Source organism: Cornus florida, unplaced genomic scaffold (genome assembly GCF_030987335.1).
Source record: "Cornus florida cultivar Cherokee Brave unplaced genomic scaffold, ASM3098733v1 CherokeeBrave_3.0.0_Hap2_Chr08, whole genome shotgun sequence".
Lineage (NCBI taxonomy): Eukaryota > Viridiplantae > Streptophyta > Magnoliopsida > Cornales > Cornaceae > Cornus > Cornus florida.
The window spans coordinates 70,717,315-70,737,998 of NW_026775578.1; the positions used below are offsets into that span (position 1 = coordinate 70,717,315).

Genomic DNA, 20,684 nt, shown 5'->3' on the forward strand with positions numbered 1-20,684 from the left:
GGGGCGGTACAGAACTCACCTGTCATCTTGCTCTTCCCCTTAAAATGGGGATACACTAGAGTTGGCATAGTGACTTCTCCTCCAAAAGAGCCCCATACGCTAGGGGTCGAAGTGAAAGGATGCAGAACAGAAGTAGAAAGAAGAGTTCTGTCTTTATTTAAGTACGAGTCAGATCGTAGATCGCCAAAATCAAACCTTTTAAGCCAACCCGGCCATCCGCAATGAAAATGAGGGTGTATTTGTGCTATTGCTCTCCTGTGGTGTGGTATTTACTTAATTTTTATTTTTGAACAGTGATAATTACCGAATTCAAACTCCCCAGTTCTGCAATTCAGTCCTTAACTCATTATTTATTATTTATTTATTTTTGTCTAGTCATAGAATAACAAAATTTTAAAGCGAACACACGGGAGAGTGGCAGAGGATCCAAACTCAATTTAAAAAGACCAATTTGCCCTTGCTTGATTGCTTAATGCTGGGAACTTTATTTTACAGACACTGAAAAGAAGAAAACTCCCGCCGATATGGTGACCTAACACAGCATCAAGCTCGCCGTTCATCTTGTGTCCTCCTACTTTGGCGACAATGTCGCGGTAACATTCCATCTCTCTCTACTTTCTCTCTGTAGAAATCCCTATGCGCTGTTTGGTTGCTAAGAAAAGGAGGGAAATTGAAAGACTGCGTGTCTTTCACTTTTAATGTTTTGGAATTCCAACACAAAACCTAAGATTAGATTCTCCTTCTTTGATCGGTTTTCATAGCAACCAACTGATTGTTCTCAATTTGTTGAAATTTTGACGGAAAACTCTAATTTTTCTTGTTAACAGAAAGTATGTGAGTGTCTTCTCCGCAATGTAACCCTACCATTCGCACAAATAATACAATTTACCGAACTTGAGAAAGAAACTGTTCGATGCTCTTTGCTCGTATTAATCCAACACAATTGTGTTCAAGCCTTCACAATCCTACACGAAGGTATAATCATTCTAATTACAGTTTTTTGTTTTCAAAGCCCTATTGTTTTCTGTTTTGTTGCCAAGAAATTTTGGAAAAAGCAAAAAGGAAATAGAAAGTTAGGACCTTTGATATCAGAGTAAAGTAAGCCTGATGAATACTATTAATTGGTTATGAATACATAAAATACTAGAGAAAGAAAAAGCTAATACTAAGTCAATTCTTTAGTATCAGATTAAAGTAAGCCAAATAAGTAATAATTAGCTCTAAAGTTTGAGGGTTCAGAGCTATTGTGGGTGTGTGATTGTCTTCCAAATATATATATATATATATATATATATATATATATATATATATATATTGAAAAAAAAACATTTTCCATTTCATGTTTTTTTGCTAAGTGTAATTTCATGATGTTGATTATTTATGTTTGAATGTAAGTGGATTTGGAAAGGCATCCAGGGTTATAACTCAGTACATGGTGTTGTTTGATAACATAATCCACCATATGAGGTTTCCTAAGTTTTTAGAGGTGGTGTTTGAGGATCTTGGTGAAGAAGTGAGTTGGATTGGTTTTTATTTTGATTTTCTATTGATATGTTTTGTTCAAAGTTGGCTTCGGCCTTTGTGTAGTTTTTGGGATGTGTTCCCCTTTTGAACGCTTTCTAATACATTTATACTTATCAAAAAGAAAAAAAATTAGTTGGAATGAGTTGCTTATTGTTTGGTTGGGAATTTTGGCAATACAAAGAAATAATTGAAGGGTTGCTTCAACACGGCAGGCTTTCCCTGAAACAAATTTTAGACAGGCACAAGGATACATCAAAAAAAGTGAAGGCAAGTCTATTGAGCCCCTGAAACAAATTTCAGACAGGTGCAAGGATACATCAAATCAAAGTGAAGGCAAGTCTATTATGCATGTTTTATGTATTTTCATTGCATCTTTGCTTCAAATGCTTCTTTCATATTTGAACATTATAATATATTAGATGTCTTAAGGTTGTGTTCATCCTGCAAATATACTTTGTTACAAATTGGAACTGATGTAGGTTCAAAACTGTAGAAAATTTTGTAAAATACCATATACAATTAAATGTCACTATTCTAAAAGAAACAATCTCCTTCGATAAGGTACGATTGTCCCTCAAATTGAGTTATTCACTTAGAAATTAATTTTCTGGTTGTTTTGGTATCCATGAAATCTGGCCTTCAGGTAATAGCTGAAGAATTATTTTAACTTGCGCATACAAGTATTGAGGTTGTTGTTGGGAAACGTGCTAATTTTAAAAACTTTTCGAAGGATTTAAATTCATAGATCTTGATTCATTACATAGAGACAAGTTTTATGCAAAAATAAAACATGATGTATCATTTAAAAAAAAAAATTTGAATACTTACATCAAGGTTTGAGTAAACCTTAAATCTCTCCTCTAAAGTGAATGTTCTCACTTATTGTAGATCCCTTAGCAAGATGCATTCTCCTTGGATCTCCATCTTCTTGGTAATTATTTTGCCTTTAGGAATCACTCATATGCCTCCATGAATGACCTTGGAAAACTAGGCTTGTGGGAGCCTCCATTAGATGAGAACATAAACCTTAATTTTCTAAAGAGAGAAAATATATTCTCTTTTCCTTCTACTAAAAATCATACCCTAAAATATACATAGACCATGTATATTTATAGGCAACATAAAGGTAAAGAAAAGGAAACAACTAATCCTTCTCAATCTCTAATTCACATGTCTCAAATCTAATATGATTCCAATATCAAGTTGGGCTATGAGTGAGAATCCATTGGGCCTATTATTTTATTGGCTACAATGAATTAATAATTGGCCCGGTCTATGGATCCAATTCAATTAATTCATAAATTAATTTCTACTCCACTAAAAGAAATTAATTGAATTCCAATTAAATAATAAATAACCTCTAAGTCAATATTGCACTTTGACCCCTCTATACATAATTAGTTATTGGATAAATATAGCCATCAATCCGACTACTTAATTAATATATTTATTTTGGTACCTTTGATTATTTCTGGCTCGATCACAATAAAATATTTGTTTGACAAAAATAATAATTTAAATAAATAAATATATAATAAATCATTTTGTCTAAAAACACACGAAGGCCTTCGAATTACTTTGTGATCAACCATAATCAATACAAAATAAATACAAGTAGTAATGATGCAAATATTGAAAATATAACCCTCTAATTATTAATTACATAACTACCCAAAGTGTCGGTCTAAGGATCCCGAAGAATCCGCCGAACAAATCAAAGTAATTATTAATTAATAAAAGAGTCTATAATTTTCTCATGCTTAAGAGTCAAATACCATGACGGTGATAGGGAGCAATTGCATACGACGGCTCTCGCAATATATCCCAACCTAACGCGGATCCAGTTCAAATCTTAATTAATTATGAGTCCATCCATAATTACCGACTATGAACCATTTATGATTACTATTTATATATCATGCATTGATTGCCATCACATACATATATATAAATATCTCTTGTAATCAAATGGACACTATCAATTCTATAATGAATCGAAATATAATACATTGAATTCACCAATTGTATAAAACATAAATATTTCAGAAACGTCAGAAACATATGTCACTTTAATCCAAACAGGAATTTGCTATGCCAGGGCATATAAATCCCAACAGCTCCCACTTGCCCTCATAGCCAATTCAAATTGCACCTAACTCCAATGTTATCCAGATGATGATCAAAATTATTGATCAATGACACCTTTGATAATGGATCAAGAAAGTTGTGTTCCAATGCAATGTTCTAGCTACAAGTAAATTTTCTTGCCGGACAATATCATGTTGAACATGATACTTCCTCTTAGTGTATCTTGTTCCTCTATAGAACCTTGGGTTATTGGTTTGGACTACTTCTACACTATTGTCGCAATATAGCTTGATAGGTAGGCTAGCATGCTTCACAACCTCTAAATCAGTGAGATCAAACCAATAGGCTTCCTTTGCCGCCTTTAAGGCTGCAATATATTCCACCTGCAGGTTTGAGTCAGCAGTTGAAATCTGCTTAACAATCTACCAACTGATTTCCCTTTCATTAAGTGAACATACACTAAGTCATGAATCTCATAATATCTACTTCTGATTTAAAATCAGAATTAGCATACCTGACTAGGACCATATCATCACATCCATAAATGAGTATGATATCATTGGTTCTCCTTAGGTACTTAATGATATTTTTCACAATAAACCAGTTGTCAAGTCCAGTATTGGACTGATCTCTACTGACTATCCCTACTATGTAGCGGATGTCCTGTTTGGTATAGACCATGGCATATATGAGACTCTCATATGCCGAAACATATTGTTCCAGTCTCATTTGCTCAATCTCCTTTGATAGTCTTGAAAAACTACTTACTAGAGAAAGCCATCCATATCAATAAAGCAAGAACTCATTCTTTGAGTTATGCATACCAAACCTGGTCAAAACTTTATCAATGTAGGATTATTAAGATAAGCCTATTTTCCTTTTATCCCGATCTTGCAAAAGCTTAATCCTAGGAATATAGCTTACATCTTGAAAAATCCTTCATTTAAAAGTAATTGAACAACTACCTCTTTATTGATGACAAACCTTCCACATCATTCTATATGAGTAGGATGTCATCAATATATATAGAATCAGAAAAATAATGACATTCCCTTGTACACTCATAATTTATTCACTAAGAAATCTTCTGGTATCTTTTTGTAGATTAACTTGCCTTCCATAGGAATCACCCTACTAGAAAGTTCTACAAGATCCCAAAATTTATTAGAATACATAGATTCCAACTCTGATTTCATAATAACTCGCCAAAATGATCTGTATCCATATCGGTTCACGCTTCCGTGTAGCTTACTGGGTCCAACTCATGTTTAACAGGGATGTCCATAACGGTCTCACCTAAAAACATGATTCTGTCGGATTGGATGATAATCCTCCCACTACATCAATGTACCGATGCAGGAATCTGTGTACTAGATGATGCTAACGCATCAATAGGGAATTCATTTATTATTCTCAATCTCTATAATAAGTGTGTTCACATGTGGTACATCTGGTACTCATACCATATTCTCTAACATTATGCTACTAGGTATGTAATTCATAATATGATCCTCCTATAGATAAACAGTGAGTGTAAACAATCAACTTTTATCATTGAGATCATAAAATAATCCATCCTAGTGACTTTTAGAGTAGCTATCAAATCTATCATGCATATCATCTATTTCCAACTTACTTGTCCATATCAAGCGCACATGTGCAAGACTACCCCATATGTGCATGTGATTCAAACTAAGATTTAGTCAAAAACATAGCTCAACGGTATCCTTGAGACAGACTAAGATGGAATGCAGTTCATAATGCGCATCGATGTCATTAACACTAAACTCTTAAATGAAAGAGATAATGTGGCATAACTGATCATAGATCTAACCATGTTAAGTGGAATTCTATTATTCCTATTTGACACCTAAATTTATTTAGCGTCAATTGCGGAAAACTGGTACATAATACCTCATTGACCATATAGTCTTTGCACTATCCCAAGAAATACTCATATCCTCGATCAGATCGAAGTGTCTTGATAAGTTTACCTAATCTGTGCTCCACATCAGTCTTGACCTTCTCGGAATATCCCAAAAGTATAAGACTTGTGTCGCAATAGGTAAATTTATCCAAAACGTGAGTAATCTTGCTTGGATGTTCACAAGACCACACGTGTCCGTGTGTACCGACTTCAATTGTCCTTTATGTCTATTTCATCTGGCTCATTAAGCCGTAAGAGTTATCTATCCTTCAAAACAGGGTTCACAAGTTTGGTTTTGGCTCCTCTGCCTCACCAGGTAATTAACCTTCTTTGACCAATCTTTGAATCTCATTTGACTGATTATAACCCATAAATAGACACTAAAAATACAATGAGTCAGGAATAACAATTTTTCTCTTAACATTCAATCTAGAATATGCAACATTAGTTTTTACATCCTGCAAATCTTAAGAGTTTGTGATTATAGTATATTAACCATCTTTCAATGCACCAAAAGCAATCGCATATCTATTCAATTTTATAAAACCAGTTTTACAAAATAACAACACAGTTTTTATAAACCAAAAGTGAAATAAGAATGAGATTGCGTTTCACTTCTGTGCATAAAGATAGTTCTCTAATACTAATATCCCCATACTCTCTAATTTCAGATGTAATACTCCCACTGACTTAACTACAACCTTGGCATCAGGTCAAAAGATAAATATATATCCATATCATCAAGGCTTCTGGATTCCTGAAATCCTTACAATAAATTGCAAACATGTTTAGTGGCTCCAGAATCTATCCATCAGGAATTAATAGACGCAACCACATAACATGGCTCAATGATTAAATATATATTTTCCTATGCCACGTCATTGCTTAAACAGTTCGTCCTTTAGTGTTTTAGTTAGCGACAAAAGAAACAGTTTTCTTCGCCCTCAACATACACTGCCTTATTCCCTTTAACCTTTTTGAATACCCATGTTTTATGCTAGCCTAGTCCTATTATCATCCTTCTTCTTTGTTTTGCCCGTCCACTTGGGCCTAGAAGAAGATGGTATAGACTAGGTTAGATTGATAGGAACGCCCATACTCTTGATTATCCCTTCATCTGTTACCAATTCTATAAGAATATCAGCGAGTTTGAACTCAAACTGATTCCTTATTTAGTTCACTCTAACAGAGTCGAACGAGTTTGGTAACAAGGCAATAATCATGTCAACTTGAAACTTACCACCCAAGTCAGCCTTATTAATCTCCAGCTAATTTTTAAATAATAAACAATCATTTTCCAAAATTTGATTTCATACTGGAGTTCCTTAGGCTATCTTAATGGTGTTCAAATCTGACATAGTACGTAAGCATACGCCCTATCTAATCTCACCAAAACATCATATTGACATTTAACATGATGCTTGAAGAAAATAAAATAATGTAAATGTTAGCTTTGGAGCGTATTCGAGGTAAACTCTAGAATATTGCACCAAGTCATCTCATTTGCCTTATTTCACTTATTCAAAACATTAATGTTCTCTTGGGTATCTTAAAGTAAAAGGATTAGGTTTTAGGAGTAGTAAATACATTTGTACCACCACGTTGTGAATAAAATATCTAAATTCCTTTTCTAGTCATTATAAATGAAGTCCACATACATTGAAATTAGCAAGCAGATAAAATGGATTAGACATAATTAGTCTGAATATAAATGCATTCATACAATATGTAAGGTGAATTATTAATACTGTCATGCATATTTAAAATTAAAATGAATTTGTTTACCATATAATATAATAAATCTCAATCGAACAAGAGATCATTATCATTATTGGTGAACAATCCCTTTTAATTAATGTGGGTCCCTCAACTTTGTAGCATAATAAATCAACCAATCAATATGTCAATAACTTATCCTGCTGGAGGAGTTCATTATTACTATTGTAGAGATTCATTTGCTATTAGATGAGAACTTCCATTAAAATAATATGTGGGTCCCTTAACCACTGCATGAAAAATCGAATAACCAATACACCAATAACTTATTCGGTTAGCGAAGTTCATTATTGTTATTGGGGAGCAAATCCCATCATCTCCATATCTCTTAAGACAATGCCTTGTCTATTCATATGAAATGATTCCCGATTATGTTTAGCCTTTCTAAAATCACCTAGTGTAGACCACTCCGTTGGGGAGCTAACACTATTAATTTTAGATTGAGTGTATAACGTTATTAAAACTCTAATGAAAAATAAAAAATATATTAAATATCTTGTCATTATAATCTAGACTCTTTAAATCATGCGTAGGGCCTTATTTTTAAAGATCTAATTACAATGAACATTTAATATTATTGTTTTCATGAGACAACCATTCTTGTAATATTAAGACTCTTCAAATCATGCGTGGGGCCTTATTTTTGAAGATCTAATTACAATGGTATTAATAACGAAGGCCATGGGGTAATGTATAAAAATCCCCGCTCCCACTCAATTTTTAATCATTCATAATTAGGGTTTTCATTTTATTCAAATACATGATATGATGCATACAAAACGTCTTGATTTTAATCCAATTAAATTTAGAAAATATTTGGACTTTAAACGATTCACTATTATTTAATTTGAGGCACACTTTAAAAATAATTTACAAAAATGATTTTTTGTTTCCCAATAAATGCCCTCAAATTAATTAATATTTAAATCCAATTAATTTTCATAATTTAATTAATATAAATCAAGTCATTTAATTAAATATCATGGATCCAATGCATGAATAATAATTAATAATCAATTAATTATTTCATGCATCACATACAACAATAAATGACAGATAAAACAAATTAAATGGCCAATGGAATCAGCTTTTAACATTTAACTACTCTAAGTATCGTGGGAAGATCATCCATCGGCTTGCAAACACCCACATAAGGCTGATACGCACCAGGAGAAACAAAACACCGCTTGGAACGCGCCTGGAGGGCCCCACACGCGCTCACACGCGCCTGGGGCATGCTGCAGGTGAAGGCACGCGCCCCCACGCGCTGGCACACACCTGGGGCGCGTGGGACTCGCCCCCACACGCTGGCACGAGCGTGGGACGCGCCCCCACGCCCTGGCACGTGCGTGGGAGCGTGGGACGCGCCTGTACTCGCGTGGAGGTCATCCAACCTTGGCTGGCGCGTGCAATGCACGCGCCAGCATATGTCACCTCCTGGCGCGTGTTCCTCACGCTCCAGGCTCACCCACTATGCACCACATCTGATTCCAGCCTCCTCCGACGCCTCTTCTCGCCGCCGGCGATGCTCCGGCCACCGGAAAAACGCCGAAAAATTCCAGAAAAATCAGAAAAATTCCCAGAAAATTAAATTAAGCCTCAAAAAATTTCAGAAAAATTCCAGAAAATTACTGAAGCATAATTTAACCCTTTTGGACCTTCTTGAAGCTTCATAGCATCCTTTGATGAATATTACATGGCTTTAAAAATATTTACAACTTGAAATACAATGGGAAAAATAAATTACATCATTGAACTTTCAAACGACTAAATCAAAGCCTTAATTACATTCATCCAAAGATAAAATTACACTCAATATTCCTATAAGCTTCATCCATGGCCCAACCATACATCATCATTCATTCACAATTATTCATACATCATCATGTATCAATATATATCAACATATTAAATCATACATCAACATACATCAATAAAAATATATATGAATATAATTTTGGATCCATGAATGATGATTTTCATAAAATCATGATCTCTAGTAATGAATCAAACCATGCTCTGATACCACTGTTGGGAAACGTGCTAGTTTTAAAAACTTTTCGAGGAATTTAAATTCATAGATCTTGATTCATTACATAGAGACAAGTTTTATGCAAAAATAAAACATGATGTATCATTTAAAAAAAAAAAATTGAATACTTACATCAAGGTTTGAATAAACCTTAGATCTCTCCTCTAAAGTGAATGTTCTCACTTATTGTAGATCCCTTAGCAAGATGCATTCTCCTTGGATCTCCATCTTCTTGGTAATTGTTTTGCCTTTAGGAATCACTCATATGCCTCCATGAATGACCTTGGAAAACTAGGCTTGTGGGAGCCTCCATTAGATGAGAACATAAACCCTAATTTTCTAGAGAGAGAAAATATATTCCCTTTTCCTTCTACTAAAAATCACACCATAAAATATACATAGACCATGTATATTTATAGGCAACATAAAGGTAAAGAAAAGGAAACAACTAATCCTTCTCAATCTCTAATTCACATGTCTCAAATCTAATATGATTCCAATATCAAGTTGGGCTATGAGTGAGAATCCATTGGGCCTATTATTTTATTGGCTACAATGAATTAATAATTGGCCCGGTCTATGGATCCAATTCAATTAATTCATAAATTAATTTCTACTCCACTAGAAGAAATTAATTGAATTCCAATTAAATAATAAATAACCTCTAAGTCAATATTGCACTTTGACCCCTCTATACATAATTAGTTATCGGATAAATATAGCCATCAATCCGACTACTTAATTAATATATTTATTTTGGTACCTTTGATTATTTCTGGCTCGATCACAATAAAATTTTTGTTTGACAAAAATAATAATTTAAATAAATAAATATATAATAAATCATTTTGTCTAAAAACACACGAAGGCCTTCGAATTTACTTTGTGATCAACCATAATCAATACAAAATAAATACAAGTAGCAATGATGCAAATATTGAAAATATAACCCTCTAATTATTAATTACATAACTACCCAAAGTGTCGGTCTAAGGATCCCGAAGAATCCGCCGAACAAATCAAAGTAATTATTAATTAATAAAAGAGTCTATAATTTTCTCATGCTTAAGAGTCAAATACCATGACGGTGATAGGGAGCAATTGCATACGACGGCTCTCGCAATATATCCCAACCTAACGCGGATCCAGTTCAAATCTTAATTAATTATGAGTCCATCCATAATTACCGACTATGAACCATTTATGATTACTATTTATATATCATGCATTGATTGCCATCACATACATATATATAAATATCTCTTGTAATCAAATGGACACTATCAATTCTATAATGAATCGAAATATAATACATTGAATTCACCAATTGTATAAAACATAAATATTTCAGAAACGTTAGAAACATATGTCATTTTAATCCAAACAGGAATTTGCTATGCCAGGGCATATAAATCCCAACAGTTGTGCCTTGTTACATATAGAAATTAAAGTCTGCTCCCCACTTCTAATCTTTAATCCACAATTTAATCTCTTTCTCTCTGAGCACTAGAATTCTATATCTCCATCTTTAATCCTCTTTTTTCCTGTGCCACACAACTCACTTTCAGCTATATTTTTTTTTTTTGTTAATGAAGGATCACAATTCTAAAGCACACAATTCTCTTGTTTATTTGGTTTAATCTAATTAGTTTTTCATTTGGAGAGCCTAGCTGAAAATAGTTCAAATTCCAAAGTGAAGACAAGTTTCATTCATTAGTTTTTAATTATTGCAAGCGAGGACTTTCTAGGTTTGTTGAGTCCTAACTAATTTGACTTGATGAAAATTCTTAATAGTATTCATTGTAAGAGGGATTGAGGGATACACTAGAAACACACACACACACACACATATATATATACATATATACATATATATATATATATTTGTTTCGTATAATTGTCATATTTAAATATAAATTTTTTTCTTCAATTTCTATGGGAATCTTGCTCAATACAAAAATTCATCAAGGATAATTGTAAATGTAATAAATTAAGATATTATCAATCACTTTTATGTTCTTATATTTATTACTACTTTTAAATAAAAAAAAATTATCTTCAATTTTTTCTTCTTAAACGTCGCCCCCACTCAACCGAATTCCTGGCTCTGTCACTGTTGTTCAGTGCTAAGTATATACTGAACTGTCCATGTACATCCAAATGAAAATATAAATAAGTTTTAAATGGAAAAACGTTGAACAGAAAGCTTGAAGATGAATCTGCATCATATGGAGTATGGGAAAAACTCCAACAAATGAGAGAAAAATCCAAGTAGTTAATAGGGGCATGTGACAAGTATTCCCGCTAAATAAAAGAAAGTATTAGAACCCAAATCAAAGAAAGTGTTATTGAAACGCTGAGTATGGCATCACCATGCGTCTAAGGATAAGAGCCATTGCACCATAAAAGCTCGGGCTATCAAGCATGTGACTATGACAGCCTAAGAATGTTGATTCCAATTGTGAGATCAATCACTGTACGCAATTAATGCTTAAGGTTAGGTATGTATCCAACTAAGGGCGGAGCCCGGGGGGGCCCATGCCCCCCCTAGACCCATGCTGGCCCATTAGTTTTAATTACAAAATGGCCTATAATTTATAAAAGTTTTTAAAATGTCCCCCCTAAAATAATTTTTTTTCCTAAAAAATGGCCATTAATTTTTATTACACATAGGCCAATAATTTATAAAAAAGTGAAAAATGCCCCACTGAAATAATTATTTACCCTTGGGCCAATTAATTTTTATTACAAATAGGCCTATAATTTATAAAATTTTACAAAAATGCCCACTAAAATAATTATTTTTAAAAAATATCTTTAATTTTTCCTTTCTTTTCATTCTTACTCCTCCTTCTCCTCTTCCTCCTCCTCCTCCTCTTCTTCTTCTTCTTCTTCTTCTTCTTCTTCTTTATATTCTCTTAAAAAAAAAAAAAAAGTTGCATTCTTTTATTCAAACTATTTTTTTTTTTTTTTTCTCTTCAAAGTTTGGTAATTAAATTTGTTGCTAACAGGACTCTTAAGGTGTATTTTATGTTTTTTATTTTTTTTAAATAATTATTTTTCAAATTATTAAATGCTATTATTCCACCATTATTACAGTTCTATTTTTTGCATTATTGTCTTGCATCACCATTCACTTAAAAAAAATATAATTTATCATTTTTAATAAGGCGCCCCCCCTGAAACAAATTCCTGGCTCCGCCCCTGTATCCAACCTACTCTTTCCAACACCCTCGATTAACAGGGACCTCACTAGATGATGACCCTTTCAATATTATTATCCAATGATTAAGGTCATCATACATTTGGTATTTTAGTAAAAACACTATACGTAATTCCGATAATGTGAGGCATGGACATGCATATTTGAGATAGAAATGGTGGACATGCATATTTGAGATAGAAATGGTTAACCAGTGTTTAATGAAGCATAGTCGTTTTTCTGTTCACCCATTTAAGTCCCTTCTTTGCAAGGAATATGAGGTTTCTACAGGTAAAGGGGTACAAAGTTCAGACATTGACAAAAGGATAGATTTAGAATGGCAAAAAGCATGTGAGGATAGAATTCATGTAACTTAATTATTTTAGTGAGAAAACATAGCACTCATTTGGATTGAAAATTCTTGATTACCAAATGTTGTGAAGTTTATAATTGATACTTTGTTTGAACAACAATGGTCTCTTCGAAGTTGTATAAGGTGATATGCATGAATTTTATTGATATATCTTAAGATGGTAGTAAAAGGGAAAGCATTGCTTTCATTAATGCTTCGTTTGGTAGGAAGGAAGAAAATTGGATGGAAGGGAGAGAAGGGATGAATGAATGAAACATCCTTAGGGAAGAGATTGTGTCCCCTCTTTTTGTTCGGTTGGATGGAAGATAAAAGAAGAACCTGACAACTTACTTTGTTCGTTAGGAAAGAAGAGAAGAGAGAGTTTTGAATTGTTTTTACTATTATACCCATATTTGGAGTTTATATTATTATTTATAAAGGATAATATTGTAATTTGAAAATTTTATACTAGCCCCACTTGTCTTCCTTCCTCTTTTCCGTCCAGATTTAGATTGATGAAAATTTTATGAAATTTTTATAATTTAAAGTTTGTTCCTTCCTTCCTATCTTCCCTCTACCCCTCTTCCTTCATTCCTACCGAATGAAGAATAAGTGCCCACCCTCATCCACCCTAAAAAAGGAACTCTAAGAAGGAAGATTCTTAAGCTTGGAAGTAAACAGAAGCTTTTTTCTCAGTCAGCCCTTTTAAAGTTTTTATTACGGTATGTGATTTCCCTGGTTCATCCATTTATGTAAAGCTTTGTATGGGTTGTACTATTGGAGAGGTTCTGTTTTAGTTTATCTTCATCAGCATGAGTTTGTTACCAGATGACATATAATGAGCCTCATCCCAAGAATATCAACCATTTGTTTTGCCATTGTTCTTTTGATTGGTCAACGCAAAATTCATCGTCTTTTTTGCAGTGTAGATTTTGGGTTTTTAAGGAAGGTATCAGAGGCCTTCTTCTGCAGTTTTGATAATTCTTTCTCTTGATGAATATGAATTCTTTGTAAGATGATACTTTTGTTGTAAGTTTAACTTGAAAGATGCAGAATATGGATTATTCAAAGGCCATTTTACTTGCCCTTGGTGAAGATGTTCAATATTAATATTCCGTAATTGTCTTGTTTTAGTACTGATGATTCCCCCTTTCCACCTAGGGTGGAATATAAGAATCTAGAAAATAATTTTGTTGTGCTTTAGTATTATACTTCCCCACCAATTTATTGTAGTGTATATGTGAAAAATTTTTTCTTTATTCATAGGAAATTGTACGGCTCAGAATGATGTAGAGGAAAATTTTAAAAGACTTGTTAATGCCCGGTATGTGGAATGCTGCCCAGCTCATGAACCAAACCTCACACCACCAGATGAAGAAGATACTTCTGTGAAGAAAAAAGTTTCAAAGTTTGAAAAGGTAGTTGCTTTACAATCGAGTATATGAGCTAATAACTTCTTCTTCTTTCCCTTTTTATTTTTCTTTTTTGTATAGAAGCAAAAAACTGGTTAGTTATTTATACCTGTGTTACCTGGACTCGTCGGTGACGGCCAGAGTGTCCGTGTCGACATGACATGGACCTTTCATCTTTCTACCGGACGCGCTTGATGATGATAACACACAAAAGGATGTGTAGGTTGATGCTTGTGAAGGATTTGGATTTTTTTTTTTTTCATGTTTTATTTGTTAAATTGGCACCCATTCATGGTGTTTGGAAGCTTCCTGATTCAAAAATGGCGGTCTGGTTTGAGATCAGGGTTCTGAAGGTTGAAGACGACTTTCCGTTTGTGCATACACGCTGTCTTTGCTTAGCTTTATGTGCCTAAGCTGAGCTTGGTTTCCCGCAATTACTTGACCATTGTCTATACTTTTAGTACCCTAGTTTTAATAGTGAACGTGAGTGTCACCTGTCCATTGGGATATGAAGAGATGGAGACATTTGGATTTTAAACAAAAGTGAAAACTGAAAAGTCACAGCTGTAAACCATTACTTTTAACTTTTTACTGTGAAAGTAATGTAATGGTTCACAGCTATTACTTTACTTTTACTATTCCCTCCATCCCAAAAAAAGTGTCACTTTTAGGGAACCATGACTCTCATAAATTGAACTATCCCGGTTCCCGAAACACAACACTATTTTTGGGACGGAGGTAGTAATAAGTATCGTGTATCAGTAATTCAGTATGTGTGTGTGTGCATATATATAACATTGAGCCTTGTTTATTCTCCCTTTCCTAATTATGGTTTGACTTTGCAAGTAAGGCAAACAACCACATTTATAAAATAAATTTTCCTATAAAAAGTACAATTGACATATTTATTTTTTTATTTTCATTAGAAAATTGATGTATCAAACATAAAAAAACCTTACAATTTATTTTCTTTTCAAAGTGTCCTAGTACCAGTGTCTGAATATTGGACACTTTTTAGCCGAGTCCCTGTATACAATAAATTGAAAGATTGATGAATCTAACCTCTAGACACGTACCCTGGGGAGGGGTTTTTCCATAGAGAGAGAGATGAGTCGAGGATAGCCACCTGCTCGACCGATTTCTCGGAGTAGGAGGAACACCTGTACTCAAGTCCGGGTAACATAGACTTATACAATCGTGACAAAATAACCCCACATCCTGGTCTTAAAAAAATACCAGAAGAACTATCACTTTTTCTTATAAAGATTTCAAGAAAGAATATCAGTAAAAGATGATCCTTTTTCTTTTTTATATTTGGTTCATAGCTTTTTTCTTTTTTTATATTTGATTCATAGCTTATTGAAAATGCTCCATGTATCTCTTGTGTTTGATAATTTGAATCATTTAAATTCTGATTTTTTTTTATACTTGTACAAAAAAAAAAAAAATACCTAATCTTTTGTTATACACATGGATACAGATGGCAGAAGAATCGAAGACTTTAGAAGAACGAGCTTTAGCTGAAGCAGCTCTTATGGAATCAAAAAGAGTTTTAGTTGAAACATATGGGACTGATGTTGATGAAGAAAATAGCAAAGATGTAATACCCCTAGTTTTCAAAAGGATAAATTAGGAATTTAATTTTGTTTTTATTGCGTGTTTTTTTTAATTCTGTGACTTTTGTGTTTTGGGTTCAAATTGATTAATGGTGATTTTGGTTTATGTGTATTTGCTTAAATTGATTTGTTGATTATTTTTGTGTTTTTAAATTAATTATTAATTAGGAATTGTTTTACTTTAATTGTCGATGTGTTTGGAATGTTTTCTTTAATTATATTTATTTATTTGTTTTCTTTGGGTTATTTGTTTTAAATGTTTTATTTAATTATCTATTTATTTGTAATTGACGTAACTGTTTGGTCATTTGTTAATACAGCATTTGCAGATACTTAAGTTAGGGTTATTTCATAATTAGGTTAGCCGACTTATACTTGGGGTGGAGTTAGGATTAGGGTTTTTCTAGGGGCCTATATATATAAACTGGGTGTTTGCAAGGGTTTTAAAAACAAAGAAAACCCTTTTCCCCGTAATTAGAGGAAAAGAGAAACAGAGAGGTTGAGGGGAAAACATGAAGGGAACTGGGAAAGGTTTTCGGCAATGGATTGAAGCTCATGTTAAGGAGGAATGTATGGTTTACTGTGAGATAGAACTGAGCAGTAGGAGGGTTGCCGGTAGTCGTCCGTTCGTCGGAAACTCCATAGACGGTGTTGTAAGGTTTCAAACCGAAACCTTAAGGCAAGTTTCATTCTATCTCCTTCCTGTAAACCTGTGTTCTGTGCATTCTGTATAGTCTCTAGGAATTAATTCAATTTCTAAAACTGATGTTTGATGCATGTTTGCCGAACTGTAAACTGATTAACGTAAAAATAACTGAAGTTTGCTTTCCTTGCATAAATTATTGGATTGAGTATTAAACCTTTGTAAATTAATTTACTATGGATTGAAAGGAGTTGCTAGGATGGGTAGGAAGTTAATTAAACTTTAAAACGGAATTTTGATGCATGGGATCAGACTTTAAACTGGTCGTTTGTTCAGTTAACTGTGATTGGTGTTCTTGCATAAATTGTTCTATTTCTGTTTAGATTTTTGTCAGTCAATTGGTAGTGGGATCAAAGGAGTTTCTAGGAGTGTTAGGGCTTGGATTGAACCTTTATAATCTTTAAGAAACTTAGAATAGACAGTTGCAATTTTCGCCGAAAGCAAAGACGAAGAAGAGAGGAAGTAGAGAGGGAAAACGGAGGCTGGGGAAAAGGAGACGGCTCCACCCTTCAATGGAGGCGGCTCCATTGAAGTGGAGCCGACTCCACAAGAGGTTGAGGCGGCTCCAATGTGGGTGGAGCCGGCTCAACCTAAAATTGGAGGCGGCTCCCTTGAACAGAACTCCTTCGGGGGTATTTTAGGTAGTATTTTGACTTCAGGGGCTTGAACGGAGTTTCTCAGAAAAGTTGTGGGAAGTTGTAAATACTTAAAATTAACCTGTTAGACCCTTAGAACAGTTAGTATAAGTTGGTGGGTTAACTGGAGAAGACGGTATGAATTATAAAATATTAAATGTGAATGCCGTCGGAAGGAAGGAGGACCGTATTGCCAGTTGTTTTAGCAAATTCAATGAACTGAGATAACAGGTATTTCTAGGCTTTTATATCTAAGATAATTATGATATATTTAAGTTCCATGAGGTGGGTTGTGGATATAGATGTCATGTAATTTAAATACAGGGTTACATGCTGTCAGAAGTGGAAAAGCTTTTATTTGCCGATTTGTTTTAACCAGTTTGTTTGGGAAAGTATAAGATACCATTGGGGTTTTATATAATGTGCAGTGAGACTTCTTAGTTGACATATTATGTCAGGCACAAGTTTTAAGATAGAGGATTAAAAAGGGCGTCATGTAATGAAACGATAATTTTTCATGCCGTTAGGGATTAAGGAGGATTTCCATTACTAGTCTTTGTTTTAATAATTTAAATGAACTAGTATGGGAGTATGGTTAGGGATGTCTAGTATAATGTGCTCAGCTCATATTTCTGATAGTTATTATACTATGGTGTGGGTGCTAATTGATGAACTGTTGAAATTCCTGTTTTGTCAGTTGGATGGATATGGATGGTTTAAATTGTCTATCAATACTTTAACAATTTAAATGGAAGTTTTATGATTATAATCATATACTGGATGCATGATGGGATCTTGTCAATATCTGATTTCTATTATGTTGCTTTCTGGATTTACTTGATGTTCATTTGGAGTGTGCATCATTCTTGGATCATATGCATTATATGTACCGGTATGGGACGGTGACATATCAGGGATGGATTAGATCAAAAAGCTAAGTCCTACCCCTTCATACATAAGGAATGGATTAACTAAAACAGTTAAATCCTACATGGATGCATGTCCTGTCAACTAAAACAGTTGAACGACATAATGGATATTTGTTTTATCTCTGCACTAGGAAGGAATTTATATATATATTTATGGTACCGTGATACGAGCTTGAGTCTCCTGATCATGGTTAGGGTGCGTATATTGCAAAGGTTGAGTAACTGGATATAACTAATGTTCCCTGGTAGGTCTAGGTACTTGGCCGCTGCAAAGCGTGTTTTATATGTCACCTTCTACCCAGGCTGAACTATGTTATAGGCTAGTGAGCATCCTATAATATGTATTTATATATATATGGACTATTATAGATATTGCCGAGCTATCTAGGATGTATCTGCGTATTGGGTTTATGTACGGATTGTAGTAGATTGGAACTTGCATGTGGGCCTGACCCACTCCTATTTTTCAGATATTCGCCAGTTCCAGCTTAGAGTTTGATCGTGTTGATGCAGATACAGACACTCACTCTACCGGTTATATAGGATTTCCTTTCTATTATGGTTTTGGATTTTAATTCTGTAAATTTATCTAAAGATTTGTATTTAGGGGTCCACCAGGTGGATTCCCGAGTTGTACAGATTTAAATTATATTAAATTATTATTTAAGGTTTGAGGATTTTCATATTAGTATTCTTTCTGGTTATTATTATTTAAATCTTACTTCAGTTTTATTCCTGCTTGTTTACATATTGATTGTTTGGTATCCCTCGGATCTGTGCTCGGACTTAATCACCCGTGGCTCTAGAAACGAGGGGTATCACAAAAGAAGACCCCACTAGTGTGCCAGTTGGGGAGAAGGTTGGCTTGTGATTTCTATTTGAATTTAATTGGTTCAATTCTGTGCTAATTTGCAACTTTCTCATTTTATAGCGCAAATGGGGTGATATAGAGTCAGATGCAGTAGATGGGGCTGCAAAGACAAGAAAGAAGTTCTTTGGCGCCCTAATTTTGAAGAATTTATGCGGTGCCTTAGGCATAAGGTTGGTTCTCCCAGTGGTAGTCAAACTTTTATCTATACAATAAAAAATGAGAGTATTCTTTTTCATGATAAATTTCTATACTTCGACCATAACGTAAAAAGTTGATTTCCACATACTTGTTGTCTTATTTTAGTGATCAATAAATTATAAGATATCAACGATTGTGTTGTGTCTTTCCTTCAAGACGCTCACCATGCCTTACTTTCAAATTTGTAGTAATTGGCAATAGTTTGATGCTAAGGTAATTTAATCATATAAAGTTGCAGGTTTTTCGAAATAGAAATAGAAATTTTGACAGGAAGTTTTGGAGTCATTTGTTACAATGGAATTCATTCAGGGAATGAAGTGATGGAAAATCCAAGAGAACAATTGAAGTAAAAAAATTCATCCCTCAGGAGATGTGAGAAGGCTGATTTGATTTTGGAGGCTTGTTGGGTTAGTTGTTATGGAGATACACCTTGGACAGAGTAGTCTGCGGGGGAGGATAGTGCCTGGAAAGTATGGGAGTACCAGAGGAGAGTGGGTCTTGGATATGGCAGGTGAACAGCTGGTCGCGATTTTCGGTTTGAGGATATGGCAGTCAGTAATGTCTTTTCGGATTTCCGGCATTATAGTTAAGAAGAACGCACTTTATGGCTAGTCATACTGGTATTTATGGTAAAATGGGTGGAATGGAATCTCGTTTCACTAGGCCCGTTTAGGACTGGCAATACAGGTGTTTGATTCATTTTTCTGACTTGTTGATTGAGATCAATATACTAGAGAGGTAGGACTATAAGAAGGATAGATAGTTTGAGATGTAATGCTTCTAAATATCTTAGGTGCTACCTGGAACTGAAGCTCATTTTCCTAGGAAAGGTACTTCGAGCACTGAAGTACTTTATAAGGTTGCTTTCTTTACTTAAACAAGTGCTTTTACAAAAACTTCACCATTTGATAGTCTGGTGCTAAGGGGGAAGATGTCCTCAGAATTGGTATTGCATGTGTAAAAGAGCAGAGTAAATTGTTAGTCATCTTCTGGTGTGCTATGTGGTTGCTTGGGATAAGCGGAATCTGATTTTGTCCTTATTTGTGGGTTCTATGAGGATGGGTTGTTGAATGGATGCCAGCAGAAAGGTTGCCTGAGTGGCAGAGTCTGACATGAAAAGTGGCTCCATTTTACCCTATATGGTGTCTTCTGAAGGATGCTTATTGTAGGTTTTTGAGTTCCTTTTTTTGACTGCTTTTAGTTAGGGTGTGTAAATCTTAAGTTGATTCCTTTATTGAGTTTTTGGTTAGTATGAATTTTGAGTAGCAGTTTGATGGCTTTAGCCTACAGTAACTTTTTAGTCTTTATTGTCATTGTCCTGTATACTTCTCGAATACTCGGGTTGTTCCTTTTTCTTTTGTATTTATTATTATTATTTTACTTAGAAGACAAAAGGTTGGGATTCTAGGATTGAGTTTT

At 34.1% G+C, this 20,684-nt stretch overlaps 1 pseudogene; it reads left to right on the forward strand.

Annotated features, from left to right (window-relative positions):
- Positions 1–524: 524 nt before the first annotated feature.
- On the forward strand, positions 525–19,615 carry LOC132270454 (uncharacterized; annotated as a pseudogene).
- The last annotated feature ends 1,069 nt before the right edge of the window (positions 19,616–20,684 follow it).